The 14,193-nt window shown below is 53.4% G+C and overlaps 1 pseudogene; it reads left to right on the forward strand.

The window, feature by feature from the left end:
* The first annotated feature begins 1,379 nt into the window (after positions 1-1,379).
* LOC119104667 (uncharacterized) lies at positions 1,380-13,952 on the forward strand (annotated as a pseudogene).
* Positions 13,953-14,193: the final 241 nt, after the last annotated feature.

Consider the following 14,193-nt stretch of genomic DNA (forward strand, 5'->3'; position numbering starts at 1 on the left):
ATGCTGAAGCAAGCATCAGATATGAAAAAACAAGCTCACGTTTAACTATTTGTATCCTTTAAGGTAGAAAAGGCTACTCCCAACAACGCAGTTTCTCTATTTAGTAGATATGCTCCTCGATACGTCCTTGTTTCATTACGCCATGGTATTTTGCATAATAGTGATTGAGAGCCATTTGAGGGCCGTTATGTCTGGAAGTCGTACTCTCGCACGTAAGATGTGAACGACTCAACGATTATATTTTGATTGGCCTTGATCGCCATATGGCTGATAGAATGACAATTTGAACGACGTTATTATGCCGACATGAGTGTCAAGGTTACCTGGAAATACTATCCCCGAAATGCTCGAAAATGCAAAAAGCACAAAGTTGTGCTGATATAATTAAAAATACGAAATAAACTCGAAATTCCGACATAAATACGAAACACAAAATAAGGGCAGAACTGTGAACTGCACCCAAAGGTCGTCAAGGTGGACATTTCAGTTTAAAACCCTGTACAAATGTAAAACGCTCCCTTTAACCAGCCTTTGCCAGCTTTGGTGAGCTGACTTCGCCCCTCCATTTGTTTGCTTTGAAGCTTTGCTGGGATGGGTCGGTAACCAACGCTTTTCTGGGCTTCCCTCCTGGCGAGATAACAAAGCAGTTTGCGTATACAGCAAAACGCATTGCTTTTAAAAGTTGCATAAGTTGCACATAAGGACTGAGCGGCAAAAAACTGCATTGGTGTGCTGTTGTGGATTTCACAGCCATGTTTTGGGAGTTTCAATGCCGAATCATGCTCCCAATTCGACCCAGCATTGGGTGGTGTTCGCTGCTTCAGCATGTCCTGTGTAGTTGCAGTCACCAAATGCGTCTGGGAACCACTGTGCGTTTGGATGTGATTTGTGATCACTGTGACCTGTTGTTTATTTGGTGACATGCAAATCCAGGGGTGATGTTTCGCAAAATGGGGGGTGTTTGCTTGGGATGTGCTAACTAGCGAGAAATGAATAAGTTCCCTGGGTTAATGGGACCCGAAGTTGGGGCTTTTTGGGATGCCTTTTCTCTTCTGCTGTGATTTTTTACCTCTCAATGTGTAGTTAGATCATTGCATCAAGCTGGGCCTGACACAGTTGTTAAGCCATGACAGCCTTCTCTTTAGATTACAGCATGCCATGGACTGTTTTGCATGAAAGGCCATGCGTGGCATACATGGTGAACTTGAAAATGACACATGATTTTCCCATTGCATCATGTTTCGCGGAAATACCAACCCGATAAAAGGCAAATATCGGGATTTGTCGTGAACAAATTCTAGGTACTAAGATGCATATTTGTGATTAAGAAATTCCAAGTGGGAAAGTTTTATATCGCTTTGCCGGCAGCCAGGCTCGTCATGTTCGCTCCACCAACTGTGCGCAAGTCGCTGGTCCTGCTGACACCGCTGCTGCCACGCCTGCTGCTGTCACTGCTGCTGCTGCGATGCGCGACAGAGGCCTGCATGCACACTGTGCTGCAGGGGGGCACGATGGATGACACCCAGCTGGTGGTGCCCGAGATACGGTCCGTAGCCAGCAGCTGCGCCTGCTGCGGCCTTTGTCACCAGCACAGCGACTGCGCCAGTCTCAGCTACTCTCCCGAAGACATGGTGTGCCGGTTATACCGGTCCGTGCCCGGCTTCGACCAGCTGACAGTGAACGACGCGGTCGAGCTGTACGTGATGCCGGGCCGCTCCGGCCACCAGCAGTTCTGCCGGACCGACTCCGACTGCCAGCAGGCCGGCGACCAATGCTTCGGGCGCGTCTGCACCACTGACCACACAGTAACCTGCCGTGACCTGGTGGACACGCTCGGCGCACCCTCCTACGGCACCTTCTACGGCTCCATCGACGGGGCGCTGATGACGTTCTTCTGCAGATCCATCAGCGACATCACCGGCTGGACCAAGATCGGCAACTTCAAGTTGGGGTTTGTAAACACTTCCAAGCATCCAGCATTCGTGTTCTGTTGTGTTTGAACACAACGGCCGTACCGTGTTGGCCAAGACGCCGCCGAGAGCAGTGGGAAGGCGTCCCGCTATTTTTAGTGAATAGTACTCGCATCATGTCGAGTTTGGCAGATACCCTGCCGTGACGTCATGAGCCCAGAGTGCAGTTCTGCCAGTAAGACGCCTGATGTATGCAGGGCATGAAGTACGTGACGACACAGGCAGTTGGTTTAAAAGGCAATGTTTCACATTTGAAGATATTAAAGCAAGTATCAGCTATGGTGAAACAAATTCACTTATGACTGCTAGTATACGTTTGAAGTCGAAAAGATTGCTCTAGACAGTATAATTCCCTGCAAAGTAGATATGGTTCTCAATGCGTCACGGTTTAATTACGTCTTCACGCTTCGCACAAAATTGATTGAGAGCCAGTTGGCCGCCGTTGTATCTGGAAAGCGTGCTCACGAACGCCAGATACGAATGCTTCAATAGTTATATTTGTCTTGGTATTGATCGCCGCATGGCTCCCAGAATGGCAGGGATTGGATAACATTATCATGACATCATGAATGCCAACATGACTTTCAAATCCTCTTCGGGAGATAATGTTCCCATTTTGGCAAGCGTGTAGCTCAGAAGCTAGGAAGACTTGGCATTATGAAGGGCAGGGTTGTGAACTGCACCAAAATGTCTCCAAGATGGCTATTCAAGATGGCTATGCAAGATAGCAGTTCAAAAACCCACAGAAATGAGCAACACTTCCTTTAAAATGCATGGTAGTAGGCACAAAGTGTTGGGCGCAATATGGATCACTTTTGTATCAATATTCCTTGATTTTATCGGAGCTTGAGCGTCTTAGTGACATGGAGTGCTCCTTTTGTTATCCCATGTGGCCATGGCTACCGCAATCCCACATCTTTTTGTGACTTGCAGAAGTTCGGGATGGAACCGGGAGAACATTTTTGAACGGAATATCGACACCCCGAACGGAGCCTACTCGATTCTGCGAAGAGCTGACGTCCTGCGCTTGTCTGGAGCCAGTCCACGCTTCAGGGTCGCCGTTGTTGGTGTAGCGTCGTCGAACCCCTGGCAGGGATTCATCGGCTCTTTGCCCACATCTCAGACGCTCACCAGCGAGGTGTATACCATCGGAGCTGACCTTGTCTTTGAGGAGGACATCGGCAACTTCATCAGAGACAATCCCTCGGTCAGCCTGCCCTGGATCCCGCCTGCTGGCGATACTGCACTGCTGTCTATGAAAGCCAGGCAGACCGAGCAGTACTTCATGACACTCATCAACACGCAGAACGCTCCCTACTTCGAGAATGCGCTTAGGTGGGCAGGTTACTATATAAGAGAATGATTTGCAGTTCGCATAATGGTGGCGAGAGCAACATTGCAGCAGCACTGCAGCAGCGTTGCAGCAGCATTGCAGCAGCACTGCAGCAGCGTTGCAGCGGCATTGGGGCAGTAGACCACTGACACAGGGTGACGACTAGTGACCATTAACGACAGTGGACACTGTCTGAGCTGTAGTCCCAGCCAATGGCAATCTACAACAGTGGACACGATTTAAGACAGAAGTGCCCACCAGTAGAAGGGCAAAGTATCGAAATAGCCCGAACCCGGTCATTCAAAGAATCACTGGTCAAAGCGCTGGACAAGTGGAACATAAGAGCCAACACACTGCAGATGACGAAGGTGGGGTCGGGGACAGCCCATCCTCAGCCTGTTTTTGAGACAATGGCACACGAACCTGCACGTGCTGCATACAGAGAAGCTCGGCAAAATCACGTTACACCCTCTTCCAGCCCATCCTTCCAAATAGACGGGGGGGGGGGGGGTCATCGCCTATTTGCCTATTAGCCTATTGCTGTCAATTCGGGGCTGGAAGAAAGTCGTGCGTAGCCGTAATGGTTGATAGATTGTCACTTTCGGCTCGCATTTGGAAACACCAGGCTCGAAGCAATAGCACGCGTGGATTATCGTCCATGGCAAGCACGCCGTGCAATCTATGCATGTTTCAGGAAGAAACCATACTCCGCATCCGCACAAAGTCGCAGCGTTTAAATGCACGTGCCACTTCGCTTCGGGATTTTACCGGCCGTACGGACTGCGGCCACTTGCGGGATGCCGGAGTGGCGAAGGGGCAGCACATTCGCCCAAAAGTCGGAGTGGCCATTTCACCAGCCACGTGTCAGAGTGGTGACTGCACCGCCTACGTGTCAGAGTGGTGACTGCACTGCTCATGTATAGGAGTGGTGACTGCATCGTCCATGTATCGGGATGGTGACTGCATCGCCCACGTGTCAGAGTAGCGACTGCACCATCTGCACAAGTCTAGGCTGCCACACCCCCAGCTGCGTCGTTTCCTCACTGCGGGAGTACATTTGTGCTTGGTCGGTGACAGTGACTGCTTCTCGTAAGGGTCCGCATCCCAGCATGCTGTCCCGACTGTCCTGACTGTCCCGCCATACTGTCTTGACTGTCCCAGCGTGCTGTCCAGGCATACTGTCCCGTCATGCTGACCCAACTGTCTCGGCATACTGTCCCGACCGTCCCGACTGTCCCGACTGTCCCGGCATGCTGTCCCGACTGTCCTGACTGTCCCGCCATACTGTCTTGACTGTCCTAGCGTACTGTCCAGGTATACTGTCCCGTCATACTGACCCGACTGTCCCGGCATTCTGTCACGACTGTCCCGGCATTCTGTCACGACTGTCCCGGCATACTGTCCCGACTGTCCCGGCATTCTGTCACGACTGTCCCGGCATTCTGTCACGACCGTCCCGGCATTCTGTCACGACTGTCCCGGCATTCTGTCACGACTGTCCCGGTATTCTGTCACGACTGTTCCGACATACTGTCCCGTGATCTTTCCCGACTGTCCCGGCATGCTGTCCCGACTGCCCCGATTGTCCCGGCACACTGTCCCGGAATACTGTCCCGACTTTCCCGACATACTGTCCCGCATTTCCCGGCGATTGGTCAGGTGATCAGTCCTGTGGCTGTCGTCGCGACCGTTGCCTGGCGGTGCCGCAGCCAGCCTTAACTGCTCCGGCGCCCTCTTCCTTTGGGCGATATGAACACCGCAGCCCGAAACAGGAAGAAGCGTAGCGGTCGCTGTTGATCGGTCATGTAGAACAATTGCTGGAAAATAGTGCAGCCACACAGCGGGACTGCCTGGGGCAAAACGGCTCGCAGGCAGAGCAAGGTTACTGTGGCGAGGTTTGCATGAGAAGTGACGGCTTGGTTAACCGCCGACAGCGTGCCCTCTCTCTCGTCCCACTTTCGGTGATCCCCGCTTTTCGCTACAGACGGCCTGACATCCACGGGCGTGTCGCTCACCACCGCCGAAATATATGCGCACGCGTGTGGTGATGTTTCCTTTGGAGCGGCGCGAGAGCGGTCATTGATACGGTTGGCCGGTTTACGCGATGTAACCCCGGTGGTGCTCCCCGAGGTGCACGCTGGAGCCACGATGGTGCTCCCTGGGGTGCACGCTGGAGCCACGATGGTTTTTCCTGAAGTACACACTGGAGCCACGATGGTGCTCCCTGGGGTGCACGCTGGAGGCACGGCGGTGCTCCCTAAGGTACACGTGGGAGCCTCGATGGTGCTCCCTGGGGTGCACGCGGGAGCCTCGATGGTGCTCCCTTGGGTGCACGCTGGAGCCTCGATGGTGCTCACTGAGGTGCACGCTGCAGCTCCCATGGTGCTCCCTGGGGTGCACTAACGGGTGACGTCACTCTAGCATCTTATGGGCTACCGGTCACTTGCCGGTGGCCGTTACAGTGCTGGAAGCTAAGGAGTGCAGTTGGCTGCTGCCACGGCCCTTGCGGGGGTTGACGTGGATGTTCCTAATTTAAAAAACACGCATTGCATGGCGAGGCTTCTACTCTTATCAGATGCCCTTTGTCGTCTCACTATCGATACAGCGCAACATGGCGCATTTAGTGATGCACTTTCTTATTCTTCAGTGCAATGCAGCTATATCCCTTGTTTCATTGCGCTTTTTCCCATCAGCGTCGTGGAATGAATGCATGACTACCGGCTACCATCAAGGCGCATGCTTCGATACCATCAGCGGAGCTGTCTTCTTGGTCGAACCATTGTGCCACTTGGAACACGTAAAGTGATTACATATGCGAACGCCATATGGCAGATTGTCGGCAATGCCAAGACCTAGCTAATAATACCAGGCTCCCGTGAGTTCCCGCAAAAATATGCCCCATCGTCGAAATGAAATGCGCGTTTTTAGCGACGATTAGGAGCATGACTTATTCAAGGATGCTGATTTACGCTCGTGATTACAAAGCGCACGGCTGCAAATTAATTGGATGACTGCGTGCTTGGCCAGGAGTGGCCGTTTTATATCAAGAGATCGATGCACTTGAAAAAATGGGCATTATAAAGATCTACTACCAGCTTTTGCTTAGAAGAGACATGTTTCGGAGGCTGCTGTTTGCCAGAGGCCGGGCGACACTCATGCATAACTGTCATGGACTCGAGCTGTTTGTTCAGACCACAATGTAGTGTCCGCAAAACCGGTTTTAAAACCAACGCCACTGACACGTTGTACCTTTTTCAGTCTAGTGCAGTGGTGCCCATTTTGTCCATTGTCAACGATCGTCAGGTAGTGTATGCTAATATATATATATATATATATATATATATATATATATATATATATATGCATATTATGTATCATGTGCACACAACCAAAATGTATGATGCATTCTATATATTACCTATATATTATACTATATATACATATATACAGATAAGAACAGTGTGATAGCGCAGATGTTGGTTTCGGATGGCGCTTCTGTCGGCACGCAGGGTCCTTCCCTTAACACGCCCCTTCCAGTCTGTCTCCAAGTCCAGCATCGCACCTCCTCGCCACTCCTCACTGTTGTTATGGCAAGCACTCTGTGCCCCCTCACCCGCCCGCGTGTTCAGAAGGCAGTTCTTTGTTGGCGACCTGCTTCCTCGAAGTTGTAGTTGGTCACGTCTCAGATGACTGCAGCGCACACAAACTGCTGTGTGCTAGTGTCGCACTAGTATGCACAGTGCACACGGCGTATTGTCGCACTAGTATGCACGGTGCATACGGCGTAGTGTCGCACTAGTATATATGCTGCACACGGCGTAGTGGCGCACTAGTATACATGCTGCACACGGCGTAGTGTCGTACTATAAGTTAGGGTTAGGCTGAGCAGTGACAATTGGCTAAATCTGCCTCCAAGTCACGCCCATACTGTTTTTACCCGGATTTTGCCCGATTTTGGCAAAACTGGGATAAGCCCCAATCCCTTACTGGATACCTGAAAAGGAATGATAACCCCTGAACAGATAACTGAACAGGAAACTACATCCCTAACTGGGACCCTACAGGGCTCGGCAGGGGCGTAGCTGCCTGTCCAGTGCGCATGCGCTGAGGCTGGGTGTCCTGGGAGCCGGGTGCGGCGCGTGCGGATTGGCGCGTGCGGAGCGGCGGGTGCGGCGCGTGCGGATTGGCGCGTGCGGCGCGGCGGGTGCGGCGCGTGCGGATTGGCGCGTGCGGCGCGGCGGGTGCGGCGCGTGCGGATTGGCGCGTGCGGCGCGGCGGGTGCGGCGCGTGAGGAGTCTGGGAACGGCGCTACTGAGCCACGGCCGGGAGATGAATTTAAAAAATTATTGATAACGTGACCCAGACGCTATAATGGCAAGCGCCTGGAATAATGGGCGATTGTCTTCCATTCATATCACGAATTGATGTAATAAATGTATAAATTGAATTCATATAATGAATTTATATAATGAATGGAAGACAGTCGGCCATTTAGGTTAATGCCTCTGAAGCGATACTCCTGACGTTCAGCCACAAAAAAACTTTATAACAGCCAATGCAAAAACCATAAGGCTGACGCACTCACACTGGCGCCAAATACACCAATGCATGCTGGTTATTCCATCTACAGGTCTGAACTATAGCACACACGTGGGGAAATATCGCATCAACGTCAGGAAACGCCTGTCATACCAAAATACTGACCGACGAGTTTACTACTGCCTTATCTTTTTCATCATTTCATCCTCTTTCCTCCAATTTTCGACACGTTAGACGCACTTTTTCCAGCATGCCTCGCAAATATTGGATCCCCGTTTCAATCAGTTTTCGCACACCGATTCCATGGTGCGGAACACACATCAACAACGAGGACGGGCGGGTGCTCCCGGCGTGCTTCCAGGACTGTATCATTGAAGCTCAGCACTACGACGTGAGGCGTTGGCGGCGGCAGCGGCGGCGGCGGCGGTGTGGCGGAAGCTCTTAAAAGAGACCCATGCCTGACGACTGTCTTCAGTCTTGTTTCTCCTTTTCGGAGAGGTACCCTGATTTAAGCCTTGTAGTTCTTGCATCAACTTTGTCTTTCTTTGCCATCGTGCTGTTTAAAGCATTGTGCAAAAAAAAAGCAAATTACAGTGTTACGCTTGCCACGATGTACCTAGAATAGAGCGTGTAGCTTGTCACGCCGCACCTGACACGCAGCTGTGAATTTGACACACCGCACCTGACACAGCTATTAATTTGGCACGGCGCACCTGACCCACAGCTGCAAGTTTGACACGCCGCACCTGACACACAGCTGTTAGTTTGAAACGCCGCACCTGACACACCGCTGTCAGTTTGACACGTCAACTGAACGCTGATCGGGCGCGACTGCCGCCAAAGCAAATGTTCCACCTTTGGAGCAAATTTTAAAAAAATACTCTAGTGAAGCCTCAGGGCCAGGTAGTCTGATAATAGGGCTGGGCATCGCCTCTGTACCACCATCATGACATGATAAATACATCAATCTTAATTACTTCTGAGTCCGAATAACGTTATCAACACTTTGTAACAGCATTAAACTTCTTACCCGCAGTCGCGACCACCGTCATCACTGTCAAGTCCTTGGTTCATTGGCACACACGATCGAACCAATCAAACGATGTATTCATCTCTGGACACGTGCACCCCGTGCCGACTTCGCGCATCCACACTCACAGACAAGGGTGCTGTAATCGGCATATGGAACGGCGGGATGGGCTGCCCACACGTGACGTCACTAAACCCGAGCACGAACACCACACCTCCCCCGGGTCGATCGGAAGGTCCTGACCTTCGGGTCGACCTCTAGCCTCTCCGGGCCCTCCACTGACGGTTGCCTCGACGCGGCGCCAACGTCCTGGGCTGGTCCGCAAATCGCACCTTCTTTGGAGCTGGTCTTGGTGCGACGTCACTGCGTTCGGGGGCCGGATCGCCCTGCGTGGCGTAAACGGGCCGGTACATACGAATGGGTCGCCGGTTCCGCCATATGGTGCGATCGCTGGGGAACTTTACCAGGTAATCCCTCATTTTCCCGATGACCACGACTGTCGGTTGTGCCACGGGCGTGTTGACGTCTTGCGCGATCAGATCGTCCAGCTAATGCTTGATGTCGTCTCGCCATGCATGCGGGATGTGTCTGGCGGCTTTCACAGCGTACGGACGAGCGTCTGGCCGTAGATCGGTCCGCATTGGACCACCTGACATCTCCCTCAACGGTGGCTGGGTGCTGAGCACTATCGGGAACGCCTTCTTCAGCGTGTCCAGGTGCTGGTCCTTCTGGGCTGGCGTCGGGTCCCCGTTGTCTGGTTCCCATCTTGGAAGGGACACGCTGACTTATGTCGGTTGACCGTCCTGAGTCGTCACGGTGTAGACGTCGTCTCTTCAGCAGCAGTCTGTTGCGTCGCTGTTCCTGTGACCCCGTAGATCTGTCTCGGGAAGTCAGGCGAGATTATGCCAACGGCGATGGAGTCATGCCATGACAGGAGGGCTGCGTCCAGGCCTGTCACAACTATCGCGGTGGTCAACGTCTGGCGTCATCCCATGGTCAACTTGCATTGGAACGTGCCGGTACACTCCAGCTGATGTCCTCCAGCGGCCAGGGGACTGTCGGCCGGTTGTGTCAGCTGCGAGGAGTCGATGCCGATCCGCTCGGCTTCTTTGGTGCCGATGACGGAGACTTCGGCACCAGTGTCTGGCGTCCACAGGGGTGATCCTTCACCTCTCTGATGGCTGACCAGGAGAGACACTTGCGGCGTCTTCTTCGCGGTCACGCCTTGAACGCGCACGTCGTTCACATGGAGGTCGTCGGACGTCTGTCGTTCTCCGTAGTCTGACCATGTGTTGCTCCGTCTGGCCCGCTTGCAGACTGATGTGTAGTGTTCTTTGATGCCACAGGCACTACACGTCGTGTTTCTGGCTGGGCAAGGTCAGCTGCTCCTTGGGGTGCCATGGTCTGGCACAGTGGCCGCATCGCCTCTCGCGGCTATGCGACCGGTCGTCTCGTCTGTAGCCGTCGTCTCGCCTGTAGTTGTCGTCTCGCCTGTAGCTGTCGTCTCGCCTGTAGCTGTCGTCTCGCCTGAAGTAGTCGCCTCGTCTGTGGCTGGCGTCCGGTCTTTCCATGCTGGATCGTCTACCACGATTGTCTGGGCTGTCCCGTCTTTGTCGGCTGTCTGGGCTGTCCCGTCTGCCTCTGCTGTCCCGTCTTTGTCGGCTGTCTGGGCTGTCCCGTCTGCCTTTGCTGTCCCGGCTCCGGCCACAGCGGTAGGCGGGGGATTATCGCAGCACCTAACGTTCGTAACCCCTAATGTATCCCAACGCCTAGTGTTCGAAACACCTAATGTATCACAAGGCCTAATGTTCATAACCTCTAATATATCATAACCCCTAATGTATCACAACCCCTAATGTTCGTAACTCCCAACGCCTAGTGTATCCCAACGCCTAGTGAGCAATAGTGCTGGCAGATTTCGGTTGGCTCGTCGTATTTCACGGCATTTCCCGCACACGGGCGACATATTGATAAACGCTTTTCTATAACCTTGGTTCGACTTCGGCATCACAACATTACTACGGGGCGTTGGGGATATCCGCTTTTTGTGTGGGTCATTCTTTGGTATTGTTTGTGCTGGTATTGACTTATCATTCCTGCCTGTGGCAAGCCTTGCAGCATGATCATGCTCACAGAGGTAAGTTTGCGTTTAGTTTGTTTGTTTGCGTTACATTTAGACTCCCATGCCTTTATGTATTCCTTTGGTGTCCGAGCACTGTGTGGCAAAAGCGAATCAGAAATTGGGAATGAGTTTGAAGATATTGCATCTTTTAAGATGCTTCAAAAAGGCCTGCGTTCCGCGGAATTTTCATTAGCGTGACCTGCTATTCGTTTACTATCCATGTCTTTACGGCAGAGTAAGGTTAAACGTGCGAGAAGGAGAAGGGAGCGGGACATAAGCTGGCGAGCTCAGCTGCGATTTGTCCGCGGCCCGAGAAGTCCAGACACACGAAGAAATGCGATCTTAAGCCCCTGGACCGCGTGTATAATAGTCGGGAATGTTTCGCTGCATTTCTGTAAACGGCCGCCACGTCGAAGGCACCGAGGTTTCAGGTGTACTTTGTCCACGACCGCCCATCGCCAGCACTGCGCCTCAACTCCAACCAGACTCGCGGCTGATCAAGACTCGACCTGCACTCCTCGTGGATGCTGATGGGAAAACAACGAAATCTCGGAAATAGGCAGACTAGACCTAGAACTAAACAGATTGAAAACCGACAGAACCGAGACTAAAATTAGCAATACAAAATTAATACGAAAATAGCATGGAATTGACTAACACTAAATTCGACCTCAAGATCACAGCAAACTAAGTGACTTACAAACGAGAAGCGAGCACTAAACCAAACTAGACATGCAAACGATACACCGACTACGTTTTCATCATTTGCACCCAATCTTTGCTCGACAATGTGGGTTTCAGTGGCCTCTGAGCTTTCCTGCTCCAAAGCACCGCGTCTCGTTGTTCTTGAAAGCTATTTGCTGGGCTACAGAAAATGTAAATGTGTTTGCAAAATGATATTTTCGATCTACTTCTCGTCGTCCCTGATATTTCGTAAGGTAAAACATTTCTGCCAGAACATCAATAGCTGGGCCAATTCAGGCAGCACTATTTCTAACAGCGCTGACAGCGCTTGCTAGGAAACACATGTACGAAAAAAAATGTATACGTGCGCTGCAGGCATGCGGCTGCGAGCTTTCTATAAGAGGTGGACAGGTGTGTGGGCACTTTCTATAAGAGGTGGACAAACGTGTGGGCACTTTCTATAAGAGGTGGACAAACGTGTGGGCGCTTCGGATGTCCAGCCGCTGCGGCGGCGACGGCCGGCGGCGGTGGTCCGGCTCTCCGCCTCGGGTGGGCGGGTGAGGGGCTTTTACCAATCGGTGCCCGAGCAGAGATGGCCGCCCGCCGAGGGCGGCCCGAGTGCGAAACGGACGAGTGGAGAGATTCGTCCTCGTTAACAGGCACTTGTGATTGTCAAGTGGTCAGATCAGCGCATCTGCTGATTGGATAATGCACAATGTGAACGAAGTTGAGCGTGTGCTCACAGCGCACCGCGAATGGGACATGTTTGTGACTGTGGTGACGATTTTTGCGCACACATCGGCACGTGATATTCTCGCTTGCAGGTACCATGAGTGCCCGTTAGAATGGGAGCACGGTTTCATTGCTGGTGGGCACCTTTTGATGACTGAACATGCTTAAAAAAGTCTGCGCGTCCGGCAGAGGTTCAACGCGACGTCGCGTAGAACAGCACACTCAGTGTGCGCTGCGAACACGCCCAGACTGCGTTGGCGCGGAACAAAAAAAAAGCGCTGCCTTTTCAGAAGGCGACAGCAGCAGCCGAAAGTCGAGTGGCCAATGGCGTGACAAGTTCAGCCTCCCCCCGATTGTTGGTCATCAAGCGGAATGGCGTATCAACGCGTGCTCAACGCTGAGACGTCATCTCAGCCATGGACAATATGACAACATGCACGGCGAACACGCCGTCGATCTGACTGCTCTGCGTGCAAAGATCACGCGTCAAATCACAGCGGCGACGCAACAGGCCGGCAGGTGAACAGACACAACGCTACGTTGGCACTCAACGAACGCTGAGCACTATGCGGCTTGTGCGTGGTGGGCGCCAGACGGCTGGAAGCGAGTCGTTGTCTTGCGCTTGGGTCACACACTGCTTGGTGCTGCGCAGGCCGTCGGTGAACGGCTCGCCGGTCGTAGTATGATTGTGTCCGGCATCTGCCGGCGCTGGGTGTGGACCGTTTCACGGCTGCACGTGCGGCACGGCTCTGCGAAAGGGCACGGCGGCACGAGGCCAGCCGGCGACCGCTCGACGGCGTCGACCGGACGTCGCGCACGGACGCGCGCCGAGTGCTTCCAGCGGCCGGTTCGGACACCGGCCGAGAGTAAATTGTCGCCGCCACCCAGCGCCATGGTGCGTGCTGTGATTGCCCAAGCCAGAGGCTGTCGGCGCGCGTTCGCAGATGAGCACTAGCCATATTTCTGGCGCGCTCACGGGGCGCCGTGACGTCACGGCCAGACGGTCGCGCGGTACGGTGCAGTGCCTGGCGTGTGCCCAGCACTCTGCGCGTGCAGCCGGCATTCTGTATTCCGCCATGACTGAGACGTCCGCCGCGCCAGCCGCCGCCCCGCCGCCAGGGCGGCCAAGGCCAAGGTGCCTCGGGCCAAACGCGCTCATCCGCCTACCAGCGAGATGGTGCGGGGCGCCATCAAGGGCCTCAAGGAACGCGGCGGGTCGTCGCTGATCGCCATCAAACAATACATCGCCGCCAACCACAAGGTGGACGCCGAGAACCTGGCACCTTTCATCAAGCGCGTTCTTAAGTCCGGCGTGACCAGCGGTGCGCTTGTGCAGACCGAGGGCAAGGGTGCCAGCGGCTCGTTCAAGCTGTCCGCCGCCACCAAGGACAAGCCCGCCAAGAAGTCGTCCAAGTCGCCCAAAAAGAAGGCCGCCGGCCCGGCTAAGGCCAAAAACCGGCTGATAAAAAGAATGCCACCAAGTCACCGGCCAAGGCCAAGAAGGCCAAGCCGCCAGCCAAAAAGCCCAAGGCGCCCAAGTAAAAAAAGTCGCCGGCCAAGAAGGATGCCAAAAAGACGGCTGCCAAGAAATAGGCTGGCGTGTCACCACCTCCATCCGTCGGGGTGCTGCAATGGCTCTTGTGAGAGCCACATGACTCGCTCTTATACTATCAGATCGCAGACTGTCCCGCATAATTGGGCTGACATGCCGTCATTGGGTGTATACTTTTGTCTGTTTCTGCCCGGACGGGAAAGAGGCCTTCAGTTTGACAGCGTCCGGCAG

Source organism: Pollicipes pollicipes, unplaced genomic scaffold (assembly GCF_011947565.3).
Source record: "Pollicipes pollicipes isolate AB1234 unplaced genomic scaffold, Ppol_2.1 Scaffold_6052;HRSCAF=7182_pilon_pilon_pilon, whole genome shotgun sequence".
In the NCBI taxonomy this organism is placed as follows: Eukaryota; Metazoa; Arthropoda; class Thecostraca; order Pollicipedomorpha; family Pollicipedidae; genus Pollicipes; species Pollicipes pollicipes.